Below are 15,401 nucleotides of genomic sequence, written 5' to 3'. Positions count from 1 at the left end.
TGTTTTGATATTTTGTCTGATCCTGAATTCCATAAGATAACTGTAACCTAGTTAAGAGTCAAAGCTCCAATGTGCCCATCTAAGCATCCTAGTATATCCGAAGAAGCATTTTGCTAACTGGTAATATTTTCAGGACCCCTAGAGAGTACCCTAGAATGATACTTCTTTAAGAATTTCCTTCCTCTCAACCTAGGGTCAAGATGGGAATAAAGATGCAGACCTACTAGAGAATGGACTTGAGGACACAGCGAGGGGGAAGGGTAAGCTGTGACAAAGTGAGAGAGTAGCATGGACATATACACTACCAAACGTAAAATAGATAGCTGGTGGGAAGCAGCCGCATAGCACAGGGAGATCAGCTCGGTGCTTTGTGACCACCTAGAGGGGTGGGATAGGGAGGGTGGGAGGGAGATGCAAGAGGGAGGAGATATGGGAACATATGTATATGTATAACTGATTCACTTTGTTATAAAGCAGAAACTAACACACCATTGTAAAGCAATTATACTCCAATAAAGATGTTAAAAAAAGAAAAAAAAGAATTTCCTTCTTCTCTTCCCCACAGCTAGGCCCCACCTTACTCCTTTCCATTCACACCATCTCCTGTCTAGAATGAATCTTCCCTGGTTCCAGGATCCTTTACAGCTTACACAAGATAAATAGTGTCTAATACCTCAGATTCCAGGAGCCTCACCCTTCCTGCAGGGCAGGGCCTCTCCTGGAAAGTAGGAAGCCAGGATGGGAGACTGGAGCTCCCCGAACTCCTGGTCTAAGGCTAACCTGGCAGCTCAGGGCTGATTCTTCCAGCTAGGGTGGTAGTGCTGGAGCCTGGGCCACGACTAATTGCTTTTGGTGTCTTCACACAGCAGCAGCATTTACAGCCTGTCTTTACTTTGTAAAAGTTGAAGTGCATTAGAAAGGTTAAACCCCCTTGTCACCCCTCGGCCCCCTCTGAAGAAAGATGCACAAATGGACTGGGCTTGGTAACCCCTAGGAGTCTTGGCACACTGGATCTTGCCTGTATGACTCCCTCAGAGGCTACTAAAGTGATACCGTAGGGCTGCTAGAAAGTTCACTCAGTGGGGACTTCCCTGGTGGTCCAGTGGTAAAGAATACGCCTTACAGTGCAGGGGACAGGGGTTCGATCCCTGGTCAGGGAACTAAGATCCCACAAGCCACGGAGCAACTAAGCCTGCGCACTACAACTACTGAGCTCGTGTGTCTCAACTAGAGCCTGCGTGCCGCAAACTACAGAGCCCACGTGCTCTAGAACCCGTGCCTCACAACTAGAGAAGAGAAAGCCTGCACGCCACAACTAGAGAGGCGCCCATGCACCACAACGAAGAGTCCCACATGCCTCAACAAAGATCTCGTGTGCCGCAACTAAGACCCGACACAGCCAAAGAAATAAACTAAATAAATAAATAAATAATAAAATAAATAATAAAATAAATCTTAAAAAAAAGAAAAAAAAGTTCACTCAGTGGATGGCGTTTCCAATCTGGGATAAGGAGTCCTTTTCTCTCTAAAAACTTGTAGGAAACAGGGCACTAGACAAAAAATTTCTGAGGAGAGGAAATGTTGACTAACAACAGATCTGGAGTCTACTGTTTGAATGTAAACTTTCATATCAATATCTGTGTGTGAATACAAATATATACTACACATACATACACACACACACGTGCAATGGACAAAAAAGGAAAAGAATAAAAAGAATAGAGTAAGTTCTGGCCACTAAAATTATGTCAGTATTAGGCAAATGCCAGCACTAAGATAATCACATAGGATACATTTTTGCCTTTGGCTTAAAGAGAAATTTATTTTTTTCACAGTTCCAGAAGTCCAAGATTAAGGTAATGGCGAGTTTTATTTCTTCTGAGGCCTCTCTCCTTGGCTTACAGATAGCTATCTTCTTGATCTGTCCTCATATGGTCTTTCGTCTCTCTGTATGTTCTCTGTATTGTAACCTCCTTTTCTTTTTTTTTTTTTAATTTAGGATAAATTTTTATTGTTGTGAAATAACCTATCTGAAATCTAACTTATTCTTGAAAATAAAAACTGGAAAAATGGGGAAAATTGAAAAGTTAGTGACATCTGTCACTAAGGTTGAGGCCACACTTAGGAAATACTATCCATTCAATTTATTATATATTTATTGAGTGCTAGGTGATGCAAGGATTTTTAAAGTCTGAAAAGGATCTGAGGCAGCTTCACAGAAAAATCACATTTGAATTGGCTCTTGAAAAAGAAAACAAAAATTTTCTGGTTCTAAAGCTAATATATACCCACTGTAGAATCTTTAGAGCGAATATTGTACAAGAAACCCCACCACCCAAAATGGGCCGCTGTTAGAGTTTCATGTGCTTCCTCCCTTCTTTTCTTCTTTTTCTTTCTTTCTTTCTCTCTAGCTCTCTCTCCTCTCTCTTTTTTATTTAACATTGGAATTTTAGACTGTTTTTAGTCTATTGTTTTTCATGTAATATTACATAGTATGCATTTTGAAGAACAGAAGTGCTTTTTAAAAGTATAGTAGTTCCTTATTAATAAATAATACAGGGCTTTGTAGAAAAATTAGAAAATACAAGCTTACAAATGAAAGAACAAATAAAAAGAAAAAAGTCACCTGTTATCTCAGCAAGCAGAGATGATCACTGTATATATATTGGAGTATAACTTTCAAGGATTTTTCTACGCACATAGATATAGTGCCTGGCACACAGTAGGCACGTGATAAATATCTGTTAAATGAAAAGAACGAGTACAAAATTTTAAAAAATATGTATACATTTACAAAAATGGAAATCATACCATAGAGTTTTTAAAACATATTTTTTCACTTAACAAGATATGGTCTCCTATCCTGAGTTATGTCCGTAAACACGGGTCTACACCATTATGGCAGATGCTCCTTAACCGCTTGATTGTGCCATAAATTGACATCCAACCTACTACTGCTAGACAGTCACACTGCCTGGTGGACAGGAGACTGACAGGTGGAGATGGGCCCTGAGCTGAGACTTTTCAATGAAGGAGAACACGGCCAACAACAAAGACACAGGAAGTGCAGGTTGAGTTTAAGAAACAAAAGAATTATAGTTTCACTGAAAGACTGAAGCAATTATCAGACTATACAGTTAATTAAAAGACCGAATGGGGTCATCATGTGAAGATCTTGACGTTAACCCAACCACAATTACTATCTCCCAACATTTATAATAGGTTACAAATGATGGTTTACTCAGCACAGAATATTTCTGATCCTTTACTGCAATCTTGTGAGGTATTCGTAAGAAGCATTATTATCTTGCCATGCTTATTGGTACATTTTACTAATAGTACCAATGTAAAATACAGAAACTTCTTCTCTACTCTTCATGGTGATATGCATCAAAGGAGAGGATACATAGAGAAACCTGGTTTGGTCTTACGTTGGTCTTACGTTGCATATGACCTACTGAAACAAGCAAGACCTTCCCATATAAAGTGACAGTATATCATAAAACATTTGCATGATAGAGACCAAACTGTACAATAGAACAAAGAATAAGTCCAGAAAGATTTCAGAGACATACATACATACATATGTACATACAGGAAGGAAGGAGGGAAGGAAAGAAGGAAGTAAGGAAGGAAAGAAGGGAGGGAGGGAGGGAGGAAGGAAATTGGAGCCTGGAGAAATCAGGTAAGGTTTTACAAAGAGTGAGGACTTGAACTATGTCTAAAAATAGGTAGGATTTAGACTGGGGTAGGGAAAGCATTCCTTGCACTGGAAACAGCACAGGCAAAGACATGGAGGCCAAATGTGCACAGAACACCCACTCAGATGAATCTAGCTACAGCAAAGGGAGCAAGGTACATGTTCTTGAGTAATAAGAGGTTATACTGGTTTAGCAAAAGCTGATTAAAAAATTGTAGAGAGAAAACCAAACCAAAGAATATACTATAACTCAAACATTGTCCAAAATTACTTTTGGGGATAAATAAACAAAAATACAATTTCAATCGCTAAGACACTGTGTGATGGATTGGCCCACTCAATATTTGTTCCCACTTCTTTCTAGTCCAGTTCTGCATCTAGAGGATAGAGAGTTGAAAACTACATTTCCCACATTCCTTTGCAGCTAGGGGTCTAGAGAAGATTTAGATTCTACCAATCAGAGAGCAAAGTGGTGGGGTCCAGGCACCCATTTTGCTGGTACAATTCTAGCAAGTGCTACAGACAGCACTGGAGCCAACAACTGTGGCTATGAATTCCTGATCATCAGATTTGGCCTAAGTGACGTGCTCCTGGAGCATATGTTCAATGAGAAACTGGCTTCCTGGCTTCCTGATGGAGGCACAAGAGCTGCCCCTAAAGCCAGCTGAGTGGTGGTGTTCTGGTGATTCTTCCTAGACACCCAGCCTAAAGCCTGGTCTGCCATCTTTCCTAACAATCTTACAGGCCTAATTCCCCATATTCAATCCCTTTTGCTTAACATACACAGAAGGATCTCTGTTAATATGCAGCTAAACCCTGACTGATATTAACTTTATTTTTTCCTCCCTCTAAAATGTTTTATTATGGAAATTTTAAACATATATAGAAGTGGACAGAATAGAATAATGAATGCCCATGTAGCAACTTCAACAAGGATCATTTCAGGCCAGGCTTGTTGAAGTTTTACCTCCACCATCACATAGAATTATTTAACAAAAGATCCCAGATATCCTATCATTTGTAATTATTTCAGCACATATCTCTAAAAGGTCAGATCTATTTTTAAAACAATATCACCATATCATGATCACACCTAAAATGTAACAAGAATTCTTTATGACTTTAAATATCTAGTCACACACACTTAATTTCAAAATTGTTATGAATCACTATTATTTTTTTTTTATTCTGAAGAATAAGATCACACCTCTCCCAGCTCAGCTCCTGAAAATCAATTATGACCGCTAGGTCAGTGGTTCTGAGAATGTGTTAGGTGTAAGGCCAGTGACGGTCCTGGTCTTCCTGCCATCTCTTCCCATAACCAACTGAGCCTATTTACACACTTGAGGTCCCTGGCTCACCGGGCTCTTCACTGTATTTTAAAGGGCCTCAAACAGGCTAAACAGGTTAATTAAAATGTCAAGAGTCCTTGCTTTTGGCAAGATTGCCTTAACTTGATGTGATAATCCTAGATTCTGACTGGCAATGTTATACATCTTTGAGTAAAAAAAGTGGGAAGTGAATTATTTTCAAGTTGTAGTCAAAACTCACTGAACAGTATACTTAAGATCCAGATGTTGCATTCCATATCAGTTATATTTCAACTAAAATAAAAGCTTAAAATTGATAGTCTTTGAAAACCTGGGGTCTTTGGGAGGTGGGGAATGGCCTTCAGTAGTGAAAGGCTGGGACTCAGTAAGCACTCTCAGAAGAAAAGGTGTTTTCTCTCTTCTTACTCAAAACTCATGACTTATCCAGTGTTCATGTCTCAGCTCTGCTAGGCCTGGGCCTCCCACTTTCTCTCTACTGGCTTCCCCGACTTCTGTCAATCACGCTCAGCCTTCTACCTGGAAAGTAACCTTGAACTATCACCCCTCCCTCCTGTCTTTACTGCCAACAGTCTTAACAACTTGCCCCTGTCCTCATCACTCCCCTGAACCCAGGATCCACTGGCAAATCTGGGCTTCACCCTTCAGGAGATGTGTTGACCCTGGGCAAGTAGGTTAACTTCTCTTTATCTCAGTGTCCTCATCTGTAAAATGGAGATAAAGTAGTACCCACCTTACAGAGTCCTTATAAAGACTCCATGATGGGTCCATGCTCGGCCTGATTCTGGTAAGCGAGGGTGACTGTCCCTGCTACTATTGCTACCTCTTCCTAATCAAGGCAAGTGGCCTTTTCTCGGTCCTCATCCCTTCACTTGCCTCCACAGGAGGGTCACTGTTTCCTGACCTCCACCAGCTTGCCCCTCGCCGCATCCTCCTACACGCTGCCTCCTGCCTCCTTTGCCAGCTCCTGTCCTCCTCCCACCCTCGGTATGGGCAGCCCTTCTCCCTCCACTCTTCCTCTGCAGACTCCAAACTCTTTCTTTTGTAAGTTTCAAGCCTGAAGTGTCAGGCTTCACCCCACAAGGGCATCTTTCATATCTTTTTCCCCCCAGGCCTTTTCATTTTACAAAACTAGAAATCCTCTGCGTTTTGAAATAGGATCTTCCTCATAAATACTACTTGCTAATGATCACGTCACTTAACATGGCATGTGTTTCTTCCTCTGTCAACTGAGAAGGCTGCAGGGGAGAGGCAATCTCTCAGGTTCCCTCCTGCTCAGAAAAATTTCCACAAATTCTTTTCAGACCCCAGCTGCCCGCCGGACCTCTCCACGTGGATGTTTGCCATGACCTCCAACTCCACGTGTCTCACTGAACACATCACCCGACCTCACACATCAGCTTTTCTATTTCTGTTCACGATAATGTTCGTTCCCCTCCTCACTTAGACATGGAACCCGGATATCTAATCAGTCCCAGGTCCTATCAACATTCTTTCATACCGTCCCTTCCTTCCTCTCATTCCTTCCGGCTCCCCAGTCCTAGCCTGGCCAGTTGCTTCCCCCGGTGCTGCCTACTGAGCCCGACCCACTTCAGGAAGATGCAGGTTCTTCCTGAAAATCCATGTCTTGAACATTCCTCTTCCCCCCTCCTTGCCAATCATAACTGTTCCTAATAGCTGAATCCCTAGAACCTCAAATTCAAGGCCCAGATTGCTCTTACCTCTCTCTTTAAATTTCTCTCCCACGATGTTCCTTCTGAACCTTCCATTCCTGTGATGGATCTACTTATAAGCAGTTTCCTGCTTTGCTTCCACCATCTTGGTCCTAACATACTTCCCACAAACCCCTTTCCCATCAAGCTCATGCTCATTTAAGTACAACATTTCTTTCAAAGCCCATCTTGCTGGCTTGCATGCTTTTTTTTCTTTTTTCTTTTTTTTAATTTCAAGCCAACCTTCTCTGTGAGGTCTTCCTCCAATGACCAGCTCATGATTGATCATTTACCTGTGATGAATTCTTACAGCACTTTTGTATAGATTACTCATTGGCTTATAGCAAGAGTTCTTATATATTTTCATGATCTCCTTATGGAGTTATCCAGTTCCCTAATTATTATACGTTTTCAACTTCTCGAGGACAGGGACCACAGCCCTCTTAGCTCCCTAGCACACGGTGATAGTAAATATGTTAACAATAATGGTGATGACTAAATTGAAAAAGCAAGCTATGATAATCTGTCTATAGACAATACAGCAGCAATCCTCACGAACACAATTTCACAGGAAAACATAACAAAAATGGGAAGTTAAAGGAAGCAACACATACAGCCCCACAGCACAGTTTTCATTAAGTCTGCCACTTAATTTCTTTTACATTTGATCCGGGCATGTGAGAATTACGTGAAAGTGCATTTAAAACTGTAGAGTACTATATGAATGGAAGGTATTTATCATGAACATCCTGGCCACTATGCCTGGAATGTTTGAGAACTCTTGGCATGATTTCTACAAGTTCAGAGAAAGGGTTGTATTAAAGCAGTGGTTCTTTTTTTTTTTTTCCTCATTTTTAAAAAATTTTTATATATATATTTTTTATTAGTTTCTGCTTTATAACAAAGTGAATCAGTCTGGGGACCATTTTGGCACCCATCTGACCATGCCTGGAGACATTTTTTGTTGTTACAAGTGAGAGGGTGTCGCAGGCTTCTAGTGGAGAGAGATGCTGCTAAACACCATACAATGCACAGGGTGGCTGCCCACAACAAAGCCTTATCTGGTCCCAGAGGCCGAGAGTGCCGAGGGTGAGAAGCCCCATGTTAAAGGAAGCTCACCAGAGGATCAGGACTGAGCATTTCTGCATGGGGCAGAGATGAGCTGCTTACTTCCCTGGACAGACTGCCCCCTGCGTCCTGTCTTGTTCACAGTATCCCAGCATCTGCTCCTACCACTCCACAAGGCTGTTCAGGTTCCCAGATGATCTTTTATTTTCTTAATTTTTATTTTTTTACTTAACTATTTCATTTTGTTGGAAAATATTTGACTAGGTAATACATGTACATAGTACAACATTCATAAAGTACAAAAGAGTCTACAGGGAAAAAAGCCTCCTTCACTCCTTATCCCCCAAGAAGTTCCCTACCATGTTTTCTTCTATAAGAAGAAAGTTTTATTTTTTACATTAAAATCAGTTTTATTTTTTACATTAAAATCTTTGACTCACCCAGATGATCTTTTGAATGTCTGTTATCAACATGCCCAGCCTATGATGTTGGGGAGTTAACCTACCCATATTCAGATGTTTTGAAACTATTCTGATTTCTCAAAGTCAGAAAATATTAATAAACTCTAGAAGTTAATGAAGTTAATCTGTGACTCTGGATATAGGAGGACAGACTGTATATTACATTACAAAAACTAAAGTTTAATTTAATTAAAACAGTGAGTGTCTTTGAGCAGTATGAATACCACAAAAGTAAAAATCTTTCTCATCAACTGAAAATTCATGGATTTAAATAATTACATACAGAGTTTAAAAACAGCTTGGCATATTATAGCCTTTGAGAAATTCTTTTTCTTTGCACATGTATGTTTTTGCTATAGTCATATCTGTGATCAAGGATTACTATTGAACTGAAAACAATGAACAGGAGTTTATTTTTTTTAAGTCCTAGCTATTATGACAGCTAACTTCCAACAAAATACTCTAGGAAAAACAGAAATAATGACAATGTGAAAGCACCACAAAGTGCTTTCAAACTGCATGTAAGGAGGTTCATTTATAAATATAAACATGAAAAAATATGCCTTTATTTGAAAAGAGAAAATATAATAAAACACACTATAACTAAATACCAAATGATGTTATGGTCCTTGAACAAGTTTTTTCTTCTCTTTGGACCTTTGTCTTAGATGGAATCTGAAGTTCAGATTAACTGATGCACTCTCAAAGATCTCTCCCAGTTCTAAAATCCTCTGAATTTATGATTCTGTAGACTGTTTCTTAATGAATCACTTTCATTTCAGAGATAAGAAGATGGGCTTGTGGACAAGTCTTTTGAATAGGTGACTTAGACTAGGAGTATTCAGTTCTGACTACACACAGGAATCAACTTGGGAGCTTTAGAAAAATAACAGTGATAATCTGCCCCCCTAACGCACACCAGTTTCTGATTCAATTGGTCTAGGATGGAATCTAAGCATGGATATTTTAAATGCTCTGTAGGGGATTCTAATGTGCTGCCAACATTAAGATCTACAGATTACACTGGATTGGCCAAAAAGTTCATTCAGGTTTTTCCGAAAGATGAGTATGGAAAAACCCGAACGAACTTTTTGGCTAACCCAATACTAAGGGTTTAAAAAGAAATGCAGCAGGAGCCCAAGTTGGTAAGCTGAATGAGCAAAGCAGACTGGGCACAAGAAACTGGAGAACATGTGTCTCATCTATTTCAGTAAAAGTAAGACAGATCTTTTGGTTTCTTTTCAAGAAATGCCAGAAATCCAGGTTTTAAGTGAAATTCTGATACTGTACTTAAATGCTGACAACTAATTCCAAACAATTTTAAGAGAACATGGAGGTCCCACAAAATCTACCCACAGGTTTCATTTGGTTCTATAGCCACCAGTTTGCAACATATACAAAACCAGTTCAATAAACCAAGCCCAGCTTTTCCCCTGTACTCTGTCCTGCTGCTCTCCCACTCAGAGCCTCCCCCTCCCAGACCTTGGGCCATAACCTCTCCCTTTCCTTTTCCTTTCCATTGTCTCTTTCTTTTCCAATCATCTTCGTCATTCCTAAGAGATGGAAACTGAGACCCACACATTAAATCTTTATTTGGCCCTGGCTGTATCACTGGATGGGCTTCTACGCCTGGGAAAATTCAGGTTATAGACTGTAACCTGAGGCTGTGACTCCAAGATGTCAACAACTGGTGAGCTTTGCCAAGTCAGGGGGAAAGCCAGTCAAGCTCGTAATTTCACATTACCAAGACTTTATCAAACAATATATGGATGTCTTCATTTAATTTCTGCTTTTGTTTTGCTTGCTTTTAAATCTAAACCACTGTGTATGAGAATTATCCCTGGTGTTGTTTTTTTGTTTGTTTTAAAAATTCCTATGTCTGGGCTCTGCCGCAGGATGACTAAATCTGAATCTCTGGAAATGGAGTCTGGGCATTGGTAGCTTTTAAAAGACTCTAGGTGAGTCTGATGTGAAGCTCACGTTGAGAATCGTTCATCTCTACCCATCTCCTAAAACTGCAGATTAGCAGTGTGTTTAACTCCAGACGACTATCATCTTGAGTTCTTTTAACTTGTTCAAGGATGTCCTCACCTCTTTTCTCATTGTACCTTCACAACTCTGTGAGTTTGGCAGCCTGGACACTATTATCAGCATTGGACAGATGAGAAAACGAGGCATTAAAAATGTTAACTGGGGCTCCCCTGGTGGCGCAGTGGTTGAGAGTCCGCCTGCCGATGCAGGGGACATGGCTTCGTGCCCCGGTCCGGGAAGATCCCACATGCCGCGGAGCGGCTGGGCCCGTGAGCCATGGCTGCTGAGCCTGTGCATCCGGAGCCTGTGCTCCGCAACAGGAGAGGCCACAACAGTGAGAGGCCCGCGTACAGCAAGAAAAAAAAAATGTTAACTGAGTTGCCCCAGTGGACCCAGCTAGTTGTTGGCAAAGACACACTGTAGCTTCACCTGAGGCGGAGTTCCTTGACTGCAACATGGCTGCTTGCAGTTTCTCCAAACCATGGTGTTTCCCTATCACTGAATTCCTTTATGCTTAGTAGTAACCCTAACACACAGGAGGTGAGTAGAAAAACCAATGAATAAAATGCGATCAACTTCCAGAAATAAGTGTAACAATGTTTTTTTTTCCTTATCATACTTAACCCTTCCCTTATTTTATTTATTTTTTATTATTTATTTATTTTTAACATCTTTATTGGAGTACAATTGCTTTACAGTGTTGTTAGTTTTTGCTGTATAACAAATTGAATCAGCTATACATAAACATATATCCCCAAATCCCCTCCCTCTTGCGTCTCCCTCCCACCCTCCCTATCCCACCCCTCTAGGTGGTCACAAAGCACCGAGCTGATCTCCCTGTGCTATGCGGCTGCTTCCCACTAGCTATCTATTTCACATTTGGTAGTGTATATATGTCCATGCCACTCTCTCACTGCGTCCCAGCTTACCCTTCCCCCTCCCCGTGTCCTGAAGTCCACTCTCTATGTCTGTGTCTTTATTCCTGTCCTGCCCCTAGGTTCATCAGAACCTTTTTTTTTTTTTTTTTTAGATTCCATATATATGTGTTAGCACACGGTATTTGTTTTTCTCTTTCTGACTTACTTCACTCTGTATGACAGACTCTAGGTCCATCCGCCTCACTGTTTTTAAAAGACTCGAGTTAGGGTGTTTCTAAGGTGTCCTTCTGTGAAACCTATGACGCTATTTGGAATGTGCTTCCTTCCACGAACCTGCACACCACCTTTCATAGGTGCACATTCTCCCAGGGACTGAGAACATTCAGGTAGTTTCCATTAAGGTATTATTTTCAGAGTATTTTCAAATGATTAAATATTCATTGAATATTAGAGGTAAGGGGAACTTTCCTGATCAGCTTCCCCCATCTCCTCTGATAGATGAGAAATCTGAAGTCCCTTTTAATTCAATATATATGGACCAATAACACTGTGCCAAGCACTGCACATCCATTATCCTCATTAAACCTTCTGAATAACTCATCATACCACTACCACCACGTTTAACAAATGGGGGGGAAATAAATGAGGCTCAGAAATGCTAAAAAAAAACCCAAACTTGCTCAAGGTCCCCAGACTGATAAGTTGAGACCTGGCACTGATTCAAAGTGTATGTCCTTATCCTCCACCTTCCATCGCCTCGACTGCTGATGGTGCAAAAAGTGAAAGATAAATCTTTATGAAAAGGTGAGGTGATCAGTGGACACATTCGATGAGGTAGAAAAGTGGCATTTGGGCTAAGCCTTCACAAATACATAGCATTTCAGTAGGCATTCCAGTTTGGAAACAACATCCATATTGAGGCAGAAAAGTGAAAGGAAGGGTATAGGGTGAACTGGGAGAAAGAGGTGAGGATTGTGGAGGGTCCCCAGTGCCCCGCTAAGGAATTTAGACTTTAATTGTAGGCAACTGGAACCCACTGAAGGTTTTCAGAAGCAAGATGAGTTTTAAAAATGAGTTTTAAACATATAGATCCCATGGAAGTGTCGAGATTGAATTAGGGGAGCACAGCTTGGTACGGAGATCAGCTAGAAGCCCGTCACACCTCCTTTGCCGGCTACTTCACTCTTCACCACGCACTGTGCTTGCATCTGCTCCCCTGAGTGCTGGTTTCTTCGGCGCACCTCCATGTCCATTTCATCGTTCTTGTATCCCAACCAACCGCTGCAATTGCCCTGTCTAGGGCAGATAACAGAGACCTGAACATGGGCAGTGGGAATGGAGATGAAAAAACAGATTTGTGGAGCATGTGTAGCACCTGGTAACTGCTTAGAAGCGGAGAGAAGGTAGAAGAGAAGGAGAAGCAGAGTAGAAAAAGACTCTGACGTTTCAACTTAACAGGGGAACAAATAATGAGATACAGAAAGAAAGGGAGGGTCAACAGTGGCACAAAGTGCTGAACAAGATGTTTTGGCCAAGGTCTCAATGCAACAGGCATTTATTAAGCAGCTACTTTGTGCTGGGCATTAGGGGAACAATAATGAATTAGCCTGGTCTTTGCCCTCAAGTATCACCCAGAGGGAGGAAAAGACAGCCTAGCAATAACCAGGTTCCTGGCCTCTTAGTCTCAGGACAAATGTCCCCTCTCACACAGGCCCTCCTAGAGAGTCATCTGTCTCAAGCACCCTCCCCCATCACATGATCCTGTTTTATTTCTTCATTGCTGGAACAAATCTCCAAAATTCATTTATAGGTACATTTATTGTCTGTTTCCTCCAGGAAAATGGAAGTCTCACAGAAGCAGGAACTTTATCTTGCTAGTTGCTAACTGCCACATAAACCCTCAGTAGGAAAAACTCATTGAATATGTTGGAGGAGAAAAAAAAGTTAATAAACGTCATCAAGGTTAAGACCTCGAGGCAAACTAGGTGAGTTTCTCGATGCCTAAGGCGACATACTGAGAACTGAATTAACTCTGAAAGGTAAAGCCATTTTGAGATTGGGGTCCAAACGCAAATCCAGGGGGCCCACCATGGATCAGAGCCCTGACTTGGCTGTTTTGCATAGATTTCAGGAATACCCACCCAGCGAGAGATATTTAACAATGAGGCCAGCCAGCCGCCTGGCTCAGGTTTTATTTCAGTTGTCCTTCTGACGTCAGAAGAAGCACGAGTTGCTGCACAGTTTCTTCTGTCAAGGTGACAAATTACAGCCTTGTTGGGCCCAGCAGTCTGCAAACCCCTCCCCCTTATATTAAAAAATTTTAAACCCACGGCAGAGATGTCGGATTCCTTTCCAAATGCAAATAAATCCTGTTTCCTAGCTCTCGGGGTTTTTTTCACTCATGAAATACATCACCAGGGATTCGTATGCGAAAGTATGTGATCCTGGTGGCAGTTAGGTTTTCACCGTAGAACCAGTGCAATGAACACCGGCCGGGTCCGCGCCGCAGAGTGAGACACAAAGGACTCTCAAAATTGTAGCACCACCTTCCTAAGCCGAAGACAGCCTGTGAAAGGCACCCGAAACTCCGTGACGCGCTTACCGCGAAATTCCTTTTGCCGCCATATGCACTTGTACCTTCTCTGACTACAGTTCAGCCCAAACCCAGGGCCGGGCGATTGAGCAGGGAAGCGGCGCCCAGGCAGCCCTATAACCTGGAGGTCCCAGTGGGTGCTGAGGAGCCCGATGCTCCGGGAGGCGGATTAGGGTGGGGGGCGGGGACGCGCACCAGGGCGAAGGAGCACTTTCCTCCGGGCACGGCCGCGGCGAGGTTAAAGGCCTTTTGTGGCAACGTTTAGGGAAGCGAGCGAGATGCGGGGGTGGAGGGAGGAGGTGGGAGTGCAGGCGAGGACCGTCCGCGCCCGCGCCCCGCGCAAGCGGTGGCCTTTTGTTCGCCAGCTCCAGCGGATCCCAGCTCTCAGAGCGGCACTTTTCTCTTTCTCTCCTTCTTCATTTGGAAAAGAACTTCTTTGGGGCGGGAAAGGGCAGTGAGTCACTGCCAGCATCCTTTAGCAATCACCCCCCCCACCTCCACCCCACGGCCCGCATCCTCCCACTCCTATTCATACTGAGAGCGGGGCAGAGCTCGAGAAGGGCCAGAAAGCGTGCTCCCGTTTACTCGGGCTCCGCGCCTCCGCTCCCCGACCCGCGGCCAGTCCCCGAGACCCAGACGGCCGCACACACAGTTCCGAGAACATCACATGCCCTCCTCGGGGCCCTGCGGACACAGGAAATTCCCCGCAACTGCCCGGCATTCAAACACTCCTCGGGTATGCGGTCGCGCCCTCACCTCGGCCGGGCTCTCCAGACCCTCGTGGTCCCTAACCCCCGTATGATTGAACCAGATCTGGTGCCACAATCTGCCCCTAAGAAAACAGACTCCAAAAGTAAGCCAGAGCCCATGCAAAGGTGAAATAAGGGGCTCCGGCACCTCCTTACACTGTCGTGGGCGGTCAGGAGAACCGGGGATCTGGACTTTTCCTAAAAGCAAAATCCGAACGCATCCGGCACAGCCGCGCACTCCTTCCTTTCTCGCCGCATGGATGACTTCTGCGTTACCGCCTCCTCTCACATCTAAAACATCCCTTTCCTCCCCGCCGCCGCTCCCTCAGCTCTCCCCAGGAACGCGAAATCGCCTTACCTCGGGCAATAAAGGAAAAGTGGCAAAAGGAGACGTCAAGGTATCCGCCCTTCCGGGATTTTCCCCCGGCCGTGCGATGTCCTTTGTGTCAAGGTCTGGCTGCCTCAGCGGAGGAAAGGTGGCCTCCGTCAGTGAGGTCTGGGCGGGGAGGCTCAGCGTGGCGTGGCGGATTTCCGAGGAAGGTGAAGGGCGGCGACCTTCAGGCGGAGCGGCGTGGCTGCCCCAGCCCGCGCTCTCCTGTCTCTCCTCCTCCTTTCGGGGCCGATTGCATCAGAATCTCCCCCCACCACCAACCCCCACCCACACGGTGCTTGCCAGCCTCGCACTTACATCCACATGCTCGGCCGCCGAGGGTCTCGAATCGCAGTCATTCTCCTATTGGGGGGCGCGTCGCCCCTGTGCATCCATGGCTCGTGACGGTTTAGCTGGGAAAGTCAGGCTATTCCTCCGCGTCCAGCGTGCCGTCGCCTCCCCTCCTGCACGCCCGCTCTTTAACCGAAGCTGCGTGTCACTCAGCGGTGCC

The 15,401-nt window shown here is 43.6% G+C and overlaps 1 protein-coding gene across 3 annotated transcripts in view; it reads right to left on the bottom strand.

Annotated features, from left to right (window-relative positions):
- SLC38A1 (solute carrier family 38 member 1) overlaps positions 1–15,143 on the bottom strand; it is a 70,950-nt gene extending 55,807 nt beyond the window's left edge. The window contains exons 1-3 of one of the 3 annotated variants that reach the window (XM_081249259.1): positions 14,879–15,143; positions 12,341–12,474; positions 2,627–2,741 (exon numbers count right to left, since the gene is read on the bottom strand). The gene's annotated coding sequence lies outside the window, so the exon portion shown is untranslated. The remainder of the gene's footprint in view (positions 1–2,626; positions 2,742–12,340; positions 12,475–14,878) is intronic. The other 2 variants (XM_081249258.1, XM_081249260.1) reach the window with 2 other exon arrangements.
- Between the last annotated feature and the right edge of the window lie 258 nt (positions 15,144–15,401).

This window comes from Mesoplodon bidens (genome assembly GCF_964165515.1).
Source record: "Mesoplodon bidens genome assembly, chromosome: 11".
NCBI classification, from domain to species: Eukaryota; Metazoa; Chordata; class Mammalia; order Artiodactyla; family Ziphiidae; genus Mesoplodon; species Mesoplodon bidens.
This window is presented reverse-complemented; position numbering and strand designations above follow the sequence as displayed.